Below are 14,355 nucleotides of genomic sequence, written 5' to 3'. Positions count from 1 at the left end.
GTTTATGGAACCGTTGGCAGTGTGACCAAGGTATGTATGCCCACAGTCTGCCCGGCAGGTGTCCGCACAGCTGTTAGCCCCTGGTCGGCTGTTAGCCGCAGGTTCGCTCTTAGCCGCTGGTCCGCTGTTAGCCCCTGGTCGACTGTTAGCCGCTGGTCCGCTGTTAGCCCCTGGTCGGCTGTTAGCCGCTGGTCCGCTGTTAGCCGTTGGTCCGCTGCTAGCTGCACTACCTAACTGAGAAGAAACAAAATAAGTGATAAGAAGACCGAAAATGACCTAGTGTGTGTATGGAGCAAGTAGGGTAAACAACACAGATGTGCCTGACCAAAGATAATTTGAATAAGAAGGTGATACAATCACAAGATAATTTCTGCCAGTGGAAAAACAGCCCGAACCTTCTAGAAGGATGGGAAAAGGGGAGAAAAGCTTGTCGGCTCTTCTCTGGAGAACCGACCCGTGTGTTTACTTCATGAAGAAACCCATGGAAAAGGCTGCTGAAGACGGCTGACTCAACTCTTCTTTTTGACTCCAAGTGTGAGTTTTTAACTTCTATTAGGAACAGGACTTAGTATTTAGTTACAGTGAATTAGTATTAGAATATAGTGATTTGGTCTGATCTTGACGGACGAGTTTTCCACGTCAGTTTAACCTCCAGAAGGAAGGAAACAGAAACAAATGTAAACACACTGAAAAAAGGGGAAAGGGAGGGTTGTTCACTTTCAAATATGTACTTGGCATATACAGCACAATTTAATTCATAGCATATACAACACAATTTCATTCTATTCTTCCTCCTAACATGTCAGTCATGTTGACTTCTTAGAAACACTCCTGGGCTCCTGCTTTAGGAGGAAACCCATCTGCGGTCGGACATTTTTTCGCTGGGACTCAAGAATAATGCTGCTTTGGACCACTCTGTACAAGGTAAGGATGAATTCAATCTTATGCACGTTATTCAGAATTACTTTATGCACTGTTTTCACAGAGCCAAGCTGTTCTATGCTATTAGCACCGAGCAACATGAATATGTCAGTGTCAATGCTAAGGTTAGCTTAAGCTACCACTTACGTTAGCTACACGACTGTTGGCGAGTATTATTTTATATGCGGTCATATTTATTGAATGTACACACAGCGTATGTTTTGTGTCGACTTCAGTCTAAAGTGTGTGCTTTCAAGAGGGCTGTTGACAACTGAGCTTAGTTTAGTGGGGCAGAGGCAGTTGGAAGCGGTGCAGTGGCTTGGCCTGGCAGAGGAGAGCTAACATGATGGTTCTTCGTAACATCAACGCTAGGTGCCCCAGCACGGCACGGCGTACCATGGCTCGGTACCACGGCTCAGCTCGTTGGCAGGTGCCGAGGCGCTGCGGTACCACGGCCCGATACCATGGCATGATGCCAAGGGTTCCTATCAGTTCCATTGGACTGTGAGCTGAGGAAGCACCTTGTTCGGAGCGGTGTTTTGAACAATGTCAGTGCTACATAGAGGAGTTCCAACTCATTACCAGCACATGGTGTACTTGCACAAAGAGATTCACATATTATAAACACTGACTTCGTTGTTGCGTTTGCATGGTGATTGTTGCATTCTTCCCACTATTTTTTTATTTTTTATTTTTGGCAAACCTTTAAAAAAAAATGTGATAATAAAAGCTTTTGGAAAACTGGGGCCTGTATAATCCTAATACAATCCAATGTCATAGATATGCAATGGAAAATGTTTGAGGGGGAATAAGGAGCCATTTGTCATGAAAAGAACAAGGTATAAGCCATGGTTGAGCGCATGACAAGAAGATAAAGACAGAAGGAACACAATAAATTAGAAATAATTGATACTGGTCAAATTAAATCAAATTTTATTTATATATCACCAAATCATAACAAAAGTTATGTCATGACACTTTACAAATATGCATATGTATGTCTAATAAAATAAAACTAATTTATTTAATGCCTTGAAAGTCAGTAGTCAAAATTCAACAGTGTAGGCGCTAATCATTGTATGAAATGTCAACAGGTTTGAAACGGGATTCTAGTGAATTGATATGTTTGTTTCATGTCCTTGTCCACCACATTCTTGAACTTATTGGACGTATGGGACATATACATCCGTTTTAAACAGAGTCTGGCCGAGCTGGCAGCCACAACTCAGGTCCGCTGTCCTAAGCAGTGTTGACATGTTTCAACATTGTGCCAACAAACGTTCTCTCTGTCTCTCTCTCTCTCTCTCCTCTCTCTCTCTCCTCTCTCTCTCTCTCTCCCCCCCCATCCTACACCCCCTAATGGACCATTACACTGATTAAAACAACATTATTCATAGCCCTAACTGTCGCCAAGACAGTCGTCCTCCACTGGAAAACCAGAAATCAGCTAAATATTCCACACTGGAAGAACCTGTTAACTACGACGGCGTATTAGGGCCACATAAGAAAAGAAAAACACTTGACACTTCGAGAGTAAAGTCGTAAAATATCGAGGTGAACCTGTAATTTCATCAGAATAAGTCAAATACAAAAGAGTTATAATTTTACGAGAATAAGTCGTAATATATGAGAATAAAGTCATAATATTGAGGGAATAAAGTCGTATCTTTTAAAAAAAAAATCTTAATCTAACGAAATTTCAGTTGAAAAAATGTCTGCTTCACTCAATCTCAAAAGTACTCGTTTCAACAAAATCTGGTCTATATTCATGAACAAACTTATGTCTGCATTATTAGCCTGACTCCCATTCCATAACCAACAAACACATTTACTTCGTGCCTGGTTTGAACGTCCGTATAGTTGTATGATGCGCTAGCCACTGTAAACTGCTCTGTACCAATAGAACAGTGGCAGCGGTACCACAGCCACTGGAAATAAGCCACTGGCACCAGAAACAGTGAGCCACAGGCACTGGCACCTCTGGCAGCGGTGCCACAGCCACCAGAAGTGCCACAGACGAGGTGCCACAGGCACCAGAAGTGCCACAGACTACAGCGGCACCTCAGGCACCGGTGCCACAGGCCACAGTGAGATCTCGTCCCTACTGTAGAACTGTGTTGAAATAATGCTAATCCATTTATGCACAGACTACTGATATTATTTGACAGTGGAACCTATATTTTCATAAATATTGGATTTTAATAGCAGGTGTATGTGAAAACTTTTGCTGGTGGACGGACGTGACACTACCCATGATGACCTGGTCATTACCAGTACTTTATTAGTAATAAACTTATGGACTTACTATTGCTAATTCTCCTCTTATTCATACATGTTAGTATTGTGGATCTAAAACAATAACAGCTGACACAAACACACTAAATGTGTCTAAAGAATAGATTATTTGTTTTTCAGGTAAATTCAGTTAAAATATAACTTGGCCATTGTGACATGAAAATATAGCATTAATTGTGATGGAACTGGACATTTTGAGCTGAAAACATAGTTCATATGACTATCCACATGTTGAACAGAACTGAAATCCTGTACATTTGCAGAACTTGCATTTACCAACACAAAGTTCCTTTGGGGATTCACTTATATTGATTTCTTATGTACAAAGACAGAAATAAGACCTCCAAGCAAATTTTAGCCATTTACTGTTAAGCTGGCGGGTCAGTTCTCCGTTTTTCCGGAGGTTAGGTCGCTGTGCCATGACATAGACCAGGGGTCAGCAACCCTGGTCCTAGAGAGCCACTATCCTGCATGTTTTAGTTGTGTCCCTCTTCCAACACAGCTGATTCAAATGATAAGCCTATTATCAAGCTCTGCTGAAGCCTGATAATGACCGTCAGGTGTGCTGGAAGAGGGAACCATCTAAAACCTGCAGGATAGTGGCTCTGTAGGACCAGGGTTGCTGACCCCTGACATAAACCGTTCACTGACAGTGAGAGGATGGACCAGCTGACTGTTAGCATGGAGGAAGAACACTGAGCCCTCTGGATTTTTAACCCTTTCATGCATGAATTATGAGAATTTTAATCAAGAATTTTTTTTCCAGAGTGTTTTTATTCTTCTTTAGGCATGAATAAAAAAAACAACAATGTGATTGAATTTGTTTTTTTAATTAACCTACTTTTCATGGAGTTGCAAAAATGTCCACTCAGCTGGACACCATGCATTTATTTTTTGCCTTGTGTTCTGCCCCTGCCTTGGCCCTCCCTGATCCAACCAAACCTTTCACTCAGACTGTGGATGAAAAGCGAGGTTTCATGTCTTCTGTTCTGTTGCAGGCTCACGATGACCGCTTGCGTCCGGTGGCGTATTTCTCCATTAAACTTGACTCCGTGGCTGCTGGTCTTCCTTCTTGTCTCTGTGCCGTCGCTGCATGTGAAAAGGCTGTGGCTGCGTCACGTGACATTGTCGGGTATAACCCTTTGACTGTGTTGGTTCCACATTCTGTCTCTATCATTCTTTTAGAGCAAAAGACCTCGCACCTGTCCGTGGCCCGGTGGCGTAGGTACACCACCGTTCTTCTAGACATGCCAAACATCACCGTGAAGCGCTGTACCACACTCAACCCCGCCACACTTCTTCCCACTGCTGAGGATGGACACCGTCATTGTTCTGAGACCGCTTTGGAACAGACATGTTTCCCCCCCGCCCTGATAAAACTGATGTGCCTCTTTCAAACCCTGACTTTGTTTTCTTCACAGATGGTTCCTTTTTTAAGGACACTTCGGGAACAAATAGAGTTGGTTTGCGGTGTGCACGTCCGTTGACATGGTCTCCTCAGGCCTCCTGCCCTCACATTATTCAGCACAGGCGGCTGAGCTCGTCGCTTTGGACTGAGGCCTGTAGCTGGCTGAGGGCTGTTCTGTCACTATCTATACTGATTCCAGGTATGCCTTTGGCGTGGTTCATGACTTTGGGGCCCTGTGGAAACACCGCAAATTCTTGAAGTCAGACGGTAAGCCGATCCTTAATAAAAAAAAATATATATTGCCAGAGTACGATCAGTTCTCTCTTGAGCCAGTGCAGAGGACTTTGATACATGCCTTTGTCTCAAGTCGAATTGATTACTGTAACGCTCTCCTTTCTGGTCCTTCCCAAGAAGACCATGGCAACCGCTGCAGTTGCTCCAGAAATCTGCAGCCCGACTGCTGACTAGGACCAGAAAGAGAGAGCATATAACACCAGTGCTCAGGTCTCTGCACTGGCTCCCTGTGAGCTTCAGGATCAGTTTTAAAGTGCTTTTATTGGTTTTAAACTCTTAATGGTCTTAGCCCTATTTATTTATCTGATTTGCTTTAACATATGAGCCATCTCGGACCCTCAGGTCCTCAGGTAGTAATCTCTTAACTGTTCCTAGAGTCCACACTACGACTCATGGTGAGGCCTCATTCAGCTTTTATGGCCCCAAACTATGGAACAGCCTACCTGAGGACCTGAGGTCCGCTGCGAGTGTTCATATTTTTAAAAGTAAACTTAAAACTTATCTTTTTAGGCTAGCTTTTAATTAAACTCTACTATAAATTTTACTTTGATTGCTTGTATTTTTATTTGCAACCGCGGGACTGTGGGGGGTTTTGTTGTGAAGCACTTTGTGCTACATGTAACATGTATGAAAAGTGCTATAGAAATAAAGTTTGATTGATTGATTGATTAATGCATCTCTTGTGGCAAATTTGTTGGATGCTGTTCTTCTTCCCTCTGCTATTGCAGTTGTGAAATGTCAGGCACATCAGAAGAATGACTCTGAGGTCACACAGGGGAACTCCCGAGCAGACGCAGCTGCCAGGGCTGCTGCTTCTATGGAGCCTGCCTCCTCCTTTTTGTCTCAGCCGTTGTCTGGGGCTCCTCCCGCCTCCCTTCCCGACACGCAGTCATTTGCCACTCCTGACGAAAGGCGCGTCTGGGCTTCTTGTGGCTGTGCAGTGGATTCTTCTTCTGCGTGGTGGGCAGCTGATGGACGACCTTATCTGCCCAAACATTTCTTCCCCTGGTTTGCTAAGCTGACACATGGCGTAGATCATGTGTCTAAGGGAGGAATGTTAGAGGCTATTGCACAACACTGGTTTACAAAGGGGTTTACAGTGGTTGCAGAGAAATTTTGCAAGAAATGTCTTATCTGTGCTGCTCATAACATGGCAAAAAAAGAAACAGGGCTTAACTGGGTCAAGGCCGTACCTCTGGTTCTCATGCAAATGAGAATGAGACGTAGGAGTCAAAGTGGGCTGAGTCCTTTTGAGATTATGTTTGGGAGACCCCCATGTACAGGTCTCCAGGCCCCCAACCGAGCACCAACTTGACATCGTTGTTGGAGCATGACATGTTGTCTTATTGCAAAAACTCTCCTCTGAACTATCTCAAGTACAGGTATTGGTGAGATCAGCGTTACCGGTTCCTGCAGAGGGGCCGCTTCACCCATTACAGCCGGGGGATTGGATCTTGGTCCAGGACTTCAGATGGAAGCACTGGAAGCAGCGCAGGTGGCGAGGCCCCTTCCATGTGCTCCTGACGACGCACACAGCAGCCAAGGTTGCCGAACGTGCCACGTGGCTCCACGCGACCCCCTGTAAGCGGTTTCTGGGAGAACCGTTGACTGCTGCAGCCGAGGACGGGCCGGACCATCGATCGACAGCGTAGACCCCAGAGCTGGAGACCCTGCATCACGCACCCACACTCACAAGACTCACTGGTTGAAACCTAGCGGTGATAACGACCCCAGTGATGTCTCATACACACTGTCCTTTGCCTGGTCGCTGGCGAGTGACTGAAGACCCCTGCCCCACACATACACTGATTCGACGACGATGGAGGTGATCAAAGGGTCAGTGGTCATCTTCATGTGTCTGTACATATGGTACCATGGCACATTCTGTCAGGTATCTGATCCTTCTTCAACGCATCACACTCCAGTTGTACTCTGGTCTGTCGGAAGACAGCAAGGGACAGAAGAACCTCGGAGACGTCACGGACGTGACCTCCACATCATTGATCACCACGAATATAATGATAATACGTGGTGGCGGGTGACACGTGATCTGACACGGCGTGTCACTAACCAGTCATGCTATGTGTGCAGTTTGATGCCACACAGCTCACACGAAGGTACTCTGTTCCTTATCTGCTCCTGATCAATCACACTTTATTGACACTGATAAAGTGGACAGTGGGAGATTGGCCAAACATCACATCAATATACCCCTGGCTGGGGTGGAAACCCAACATGATCTTCAGAGACCCAAGAAATTTTTCCAGAGACACTAATACTTCTATGGTACAGAAAAATGTTGTTTTTAGGCTCAGAAATCTCTCTAATCCTTTTTCATTCCACAGCTGTGCTTCCATTCCCCAGTCACAGAACACACACGGTATCATCTGGGACACACATCAGGGTGTAACATTACTCTTAAGGTAGCCTGTGGGTTAGCAAATTGCGAAAATAGGACTGATAAATTTACCTTTCCTACGACAGGGACACTCTCCCCTTCTCCATTTTTGGTCCTCTATAACATCACTGCATTGCTAGGTACACCATCCCCATTGACACACTTTGATGCTAAAACTAATGTTACTACCACATATAATGCCACCGTAGCTCTCACCCCTTCTGATTATGGGTATGGCTGTCCCACAGATATGGTGTGGACGTGTGGTCAACACTCATATCTGTACCTCCCGGCACGGTGGGCAGGTACGTGTCATCTCTCTTATCTGATTCCTGCTGTTTCCAAATTGACCATTAGTCCATTAATGTCACCACCTCACACCCGTGTTAAATGGGACCGGATTTCAGGAGGCCATAAGTTTGCGATCAGTATCATTCCCCTGTACGGCCCTGCCCGTTTAGCTTGGTATATAGAAGAACTTTCTGTTGAGTTGGAAAATCTCACTGCTTCAGTTGAACAAGGGTTTGATACTCTTACGAGTGAGATGAAGGCCCTCCGCACAATCTCTTTACAGAATAGGGCAGCCTTAGATCTCCTGTTGGCTGAAAAGGGAGGTGTCTGTCACCTAATTGGAGACCAGTGGTGTACTTATGTACCTGATATTACTGCCAACATGTCGGATGTCCACAACCAACTTGATCATCTTAGAAGAGTCCTACATGAGGAAAACATTCCACACAGGTTAGTCACTTTGAAAAAGAATTGACTTCTTTCAGCTGTCACTTATGTGCATGCAAGAATTTAACTAATGAAAGGGAGTACTTTGTTCATATCAACACATATCTGAGGAGAAATGAAACTATTTCTTGCATGTTTGTTGGCTTTAGTTTTCAAACCAATGTTTATGGAACATTTAAGTCTCATAAGAGTCGCAGACATACACCTCACACCCTAAGTGATTTTAGTCAAAGTCAAGTCAAAGTCATCTTTATTGTCAGTTCTGCCATGTACATTGTATACAGAGAGAACCGAAATTACTTGACTCTAAGGCCCCACAGTGCAAGTAAACATAAAGTGCAAATAACATAGAAGAGTCTAAAAGGTAAACAAAAGAGTGCAGTAGAGAGTAACAAAAGAACAACAATACCAAGTATTGTGAAAACAACTAAATTAGCATCACCATCATTGCATGATTCTTTTTCTGATTGCCAGGATGAGGAGTGCGTGGAAGAGGAAGTTTCTGATACATCACCAGATTCACTCCACTGGCTCCCTATTTTATATCGTTTTCATTTCAAAATTCTGGTGCTAACTTTCTGGGCTCTACATGGCCAGGCCCCTGCATACATTGCTTCGCTGATTCAGCCCTACAGCTGGGCTCGTAGCCTGAGGTCTTCAGAACAGCACCTGCTGATGGTTCCACACACCTGTTTTAGCACACGGGCTGACAGGTCCTTTAAAGCTGTAGCACCACGTCTGTGGAATGACCTGCCTTTAGACTTACAGTCCATGGACTCTGTAGAGAGTTTTAAAAAAAACACCTCAAAACACTCCTGTTCAAACAGGCTTTTAATTTCCCAACTGAGTGAGGCCACCACAAACTGATTGCACTTTATGTATTCATCATATTTTAAACTGTTTTTAATGGTATTTTATTGTGTTTTACAGGTATTCTAATTGTATTTTATTGGTACTGTTTTATTCATTTTTCGCAATGTAAAGTTGCTGCCCTACGGTGTTACATGCACTCCATGTGTCTCCCCCTACCTCCCCCCTCTCCCCAGTCTCTCTATATCTCTATTGCTCTCTCTTTTCTCCTCCTTTAAGGCGGCCATACACTGTGCAATTTTAGAGACGATTTCTCACTCGTGCGACTCTTTCTGGGATGGGGCCAGATGTGCCTTTAATGGTGTGTGGGGCTTGGTGCAGTGTACATGGGGTAAGGAGAAGACATTAACACCTCACGACCAGCAATCGTGTGTTCGCAAGGAAAACGGAGCTGTTTGAAATCCTGCTCGCTCCTCGTGAGGGTATCGCACTGTCAAAGCAGTGCCACAACCCCATGTGCCTCCAATTCTCACACTGTGCATGCGCGAACACAGAAGCGTACAGTAGCGTACAAGCTAACAGTAGCTGGCTATTGGCCTAGTGCAGTTTAGCTTTTGCAGCTTACCTCTAGTTCCCTTTGCTGTAGGATTGACAGCCCATACTGTCCACGTCTGGACAACCAATTCCTGCACCAAACACATCGTCGTCTATTCTTCTTTTTTGATTCCCCGCAGATAATGGCACATATTGCCAAAGCAGCTCGTTGTTTTTTGTTTAGCACTACCATTCGTGACTCACGCCAATACACAATCATCTATGCACTTATGGGATTCCTTGGTATTTTAACGTTGTATTTCCGGATACAACACTGGAACGTGTGGGTGCGTCCTCTAGTGTATGGTCCTACAGTGTGAGCAGTCAGGTCGCATACGAGCACAGTACAGTGTGAGAACATGAATTGTGAGCCTGACTTGACGATTGATTCGCACAGTTTGAGATGGAGCTGCGTGCAATGATCGAAATAATCGCACAGTGTATGGCCGCCTTTACTCTCACTCTTTAACCCCAACTGGTCAAGGCAGACGGCCATCCTTCAGGAGTCTGGGTCTGCTCCAGGTTTCTGCTGTTAAAGGGAAGTTTTTCCTTCCACTGTCACCAGTCACAAGTGTTTGCTCCTGGAGGATTCTGTTGAGTTTCTGTAAATTTGATTTGATTTGATGAAGCACTTTGTGACTCTGTCTGTGAAAAGTGCTCTATAAATAAAATTTACTTACTTACTTATTTAGATTGGAAAGGCCAACACAAGGGACTTCCTGGTGTCATTCAGCAACAGCTAGCAGCAGCCTTGTTAAAGTTGGAATATTTAGTACATGTTCCAGGTACAGCTATTGATGAATTCTTACAAGAACTTAACTACTTGATAAACTCTGCATCAGTTCCATTCTCTAGAAGTTTAGTAAGTGATATTCTTGAGCGTCACAATCTCCAGCTTGATGACTGTGTAGTTACAGAAATCACCACATCAGTTTGCTCAGCTAACCCAGTACAAAGGGCAATTGAAAAAGGTGGCCTTCTTAGTACTTCATATTAGCGTAAACAATATTACAAGGAAAAATTCAGTGTTGGAACCAATTACCTACATACTTGATCATAAAAAGAAACACACTTTTCAGTATGTCCCACTGCTTAAATCCTTGCAGCAAATATTGAATTGCAGATTCATTCTTGATAAGATTGTTGAGAATCATAGAGGACACCAGGATATTAAACTTGACCCTTCTTATGAATTAAGGTCCCCTGAAGATGGTTTGCATTTGAAAGAAAACAGCTTTTTAAATGCTGAGGAATTACGAATACCACTGCATCTGTACGTGGATGATTTTGAGATCTGCAATCCCTTAGGTACCTCTCGTAAAAACAAGCTTATTATACCGCAAATTTGTACTGTGTATAAATTTCTTCAAAATAAATAAACAAGTGATGCTTAGCCTGGCGGGGGGGTCAAGAAAAGCCTGGTGGCCTGCCAGGCCTACAATGCACTGGAGTCACTGAACTTTATAAACTTTCTCGGAGCTACAGGCATCGAAACGCATCTGGCTTAAAGGGAGAAATTCATATGCGTCTCATCCAATCTTAAATGTACATACACGTGTGGCGTCACCTCAGGTGTGATGAATTAAGGTGCAGACCATAAACTGTTCCAGAATAAAGCCCTGTTAAGAATTTAGGATTCTTACCACTGACAAACTAAGGTAGAGGGCTTTGAAATTGAAACACGTGTTGAATTTGTTTTAACAGCATAATGCAGTAATAAAAGATTAATGCAGGCCAATCACAAAACAAGTTTTCTGACTAAAATTGACCAAGTATTCTACAGCTTAATACTTCTAGCCATATATTTATGTGTTTTATTTGATTTAATCTTGTGCCTTTTGTTACTGTTCCCTCTGCAGGCTGATGACGAAGCCTTCCAAGGATCCATTGAGGACACCATGGTAGTAATAATACATTGTCAGACCGGGAGATGCCACCAGTAAACCAGAGGACATCGGGGTTGTCCTTGAAGGTCAGATGGTACTGCAGGATCTGGACAATGTTGCAGTGTTGTTGGGCTTAATGTATGCTTTGAACCTCAGCTACCCCACTGAACTGAAGTAATACCTTTGAAGTGCTCCAGAAAGTTGTGATGGAGCTCGACAGTGACACTCTCTCTAAGAAAGCCCAAGTTCTCAAAAACAAACTATCAGTGAGCTGTTGCCAGATATGACATGGGTGAGACAACAGTTCACCATGTTTGCTCCTTGGGATACAGAATATTGTTGCTCTTTGATTGCATTGATGATGCTTTGAGCACTTACAGAACTCACTTGCACTGCCTTTATATTTGCTGCATCATATTTAGTTTAAAAATGGGGAGCCTTGCGTGGAGCATTGCTTAGCTTTAACACTTCTGAACCCCAGTCTACCATGTTAGTCCGTTGGATATGGACTGTTTATTGCACTAGTACTGGACTGAAATGTTGCAACTCACATATTGCCACATTACTTTCATGTATGTTTTTGATAATATTTGTTAATTACATGTGCTTACAAATTGGACGTCAGAAGTGTTGATGTTACTCTGTTTTTTTTTTGCTCCACGCTCTTTATAACAATTGTTGACATTGTAAAGGGAAGGATACTTTGTTGTGATTATTGCCACTTGTTTTTGTCCGCACATACCCCATTGTGGTACATTGTTACCTTCGCCAAGGAGGTTCTGTTTTTGCCGGCATTGGTTTGTCTGCTTGTCCGTCTGTGTGCAAGATAACTCAAAAAGTTATGGACAGATTTGGATGAAAATTTCAGGAAATGTTGATACTGACACAAGGAACAAATGATTACATTTTGGTGGTGATTGGGGTTGGGGGGGCCATGGGGCCCACTGATCTGCCTTGGCAGAGGTCTGCGCTCTCAGAGTGCTTTTCTAGTTTATTGATATTTTGTTTTCAGTCGGAAGCTGGTTTAACGACAGACAGTACTTTGTTGTAATAAGTGATGTGTCCATACATTCAAACATATATTTACACAGACATTCATACTGTTAAAAACTCCACTTCCTGGTTGGGGAGGGGCAGGACCTCACCTCGCCTATCAGGCCACACCCAACCCTTTAAGGGAAAGGATCAGGCCCAGCCCATCCTCTTTTTCCCTTTGTTTGACGTGGAGCATGTGGCCTGAAGAAGAATCACTTAAATGCACAGACTGGATGGATGCATACCTGAGTGAGTTATTTTGTGTTATTGTTAGCTGAATATCCTTGAACATGTTTCGAATTGTTTTAGTAATACAGTTATTGTTTCCCTTTGTTTAAGATTTAAAATCATCTCATCCAAATCATCCTACCCATGTCATCACCTGAACTGTTCCACATGTAATAATCTGCTTGAAGAGAAAATAAAGCATTATAAACGGAATCCCTGACCAGTTTATCATATCTGACCGTATGCCAATGAGAAGTTTAATTATTCCAACACAAATCAGCCCCTCAGCCTTCATAGTTTTCACACATACCTTAGATTTTTTTGTCTGTCTCTCATTAGGAAGCTGTTTTAAGGACAGACGCTACTTTGTTTGAATAAGTGATGTGTCTTTATACAATTACATCAGTGGCGATTTCTCATAGACTGCAAGGGAGGCCCGGCTTCCCCTAAAATTAACGAAAATTAAAAGGTTAAATATGTACGGTTAATGTTGAGCATTTAATTGACTATAAATGTGTTAGAACACGTTCATCTTAAAGATGAGTTCATTCAAATCAGCTTTATCACAATCAACGGACACGATGTTGTTCACTTCTCATCCATTCCGTGTCTCTGTTTTCTCATCCATCTCTTGCTCAGTGCATTTGTCCGTAGACTGCGGGCGTCTGTGGGCTTCAATGGACTGAGTGGAACAGTTTTTTTCATTGCCTCAAAACTGACGGTAATTGGATAATGCCACGATGTTGTCCCGCCCCCGGACGCCGGGCGTCTCTGGGGGTGAATGGAGCTGTGGGCGGAGCTCGGCCGGGCTGGGACGCCAGAATCCCACGTGCTGGTTGGAGGATCAGTCAAAGGCTGAATCCCGTTTGATTGACAGCTATATTCAGATCTACTCCTTCACTGACACAGTTCAGTTTAATACCGTCGCACATTCTGCTGTGAAATCAGAGAAACCACTACGAAATTACTCGTTCATTTCTTGCACTGTAAATAAAACACACTCATTGTACTTCCTTGTTTCAGTTTAACATAATTTCACAGTTTTCTTGTTTCAGTTACATAATTTAATCATTTCTTGTTCGAGTTCAATATCGTTTCGTAGATAGTTAAATCAATCAAACTGTCGGCTAGGTCGGAGTGAAAGGAGCAGCTCTAGTTTAAAAAGGCTGAAGTCTTACACCCACACACACTGGGCCAAGGCAATCTGAGCAGAGAGGACACTGGTCCATCCCTGGAAAAGACTCCTACTTGGTACGATAAGGTCACTGAGCATTTTCTTCAAAAGGAACAGAGGGCCGAATGTAGTTTAAAATAACTTGACTTTTTTTTTGTTTGGGTGTTTTTTTTTTTTTTGTTTTGTTTTGATGTAAGCCGACAATGAGCTTTCCCTGTCTGAAAGACGAGCAGCCGCCACTGTTTAGTCCATGTCAAATGTTTGGAAACTGAATTAAATGAAAAGGAAACAACTTCACAGTAGATTATCTAACCAGCATGTCCCTTACAGAGTTTACATTCATTAATTATTTCAGATCAAACAAAGCAGCAAACACAGTCCTTAATCATCCAGTGATATTTATTTATTGTTAACAAAGTCGCCAATGCTCGGTCTCTTGATGGATGTTAATTCAAGTGCGATTTTATTTGCATCATCAAAGTACATTCACTAATTTATGTAGTAAAATAATTCATACAAAATCAAAGTTAAGAAAAATAGAATATTTTATGGTCACAGTGAATATAATTTGACC

The sequence above is a fragment of the Sphaeramia orbicularis genome, chromosome 17 (assembly GCF_902148855.1).
Source record: "Sphaeramia orbicularis chromosome 17, fSphaOr1.1, whole genome shotgun sequence".
Taxonomy (NCBI): domain Eukaryota; kingdom Metazoa; phylum Chordata; class Actinopteri; order Kurtiformes; family Apogonidae; genus Sphaeramia; species Sphaeramia orbicularis.
Note: the sequence above shows the minus strand (reverse complement) of the source record.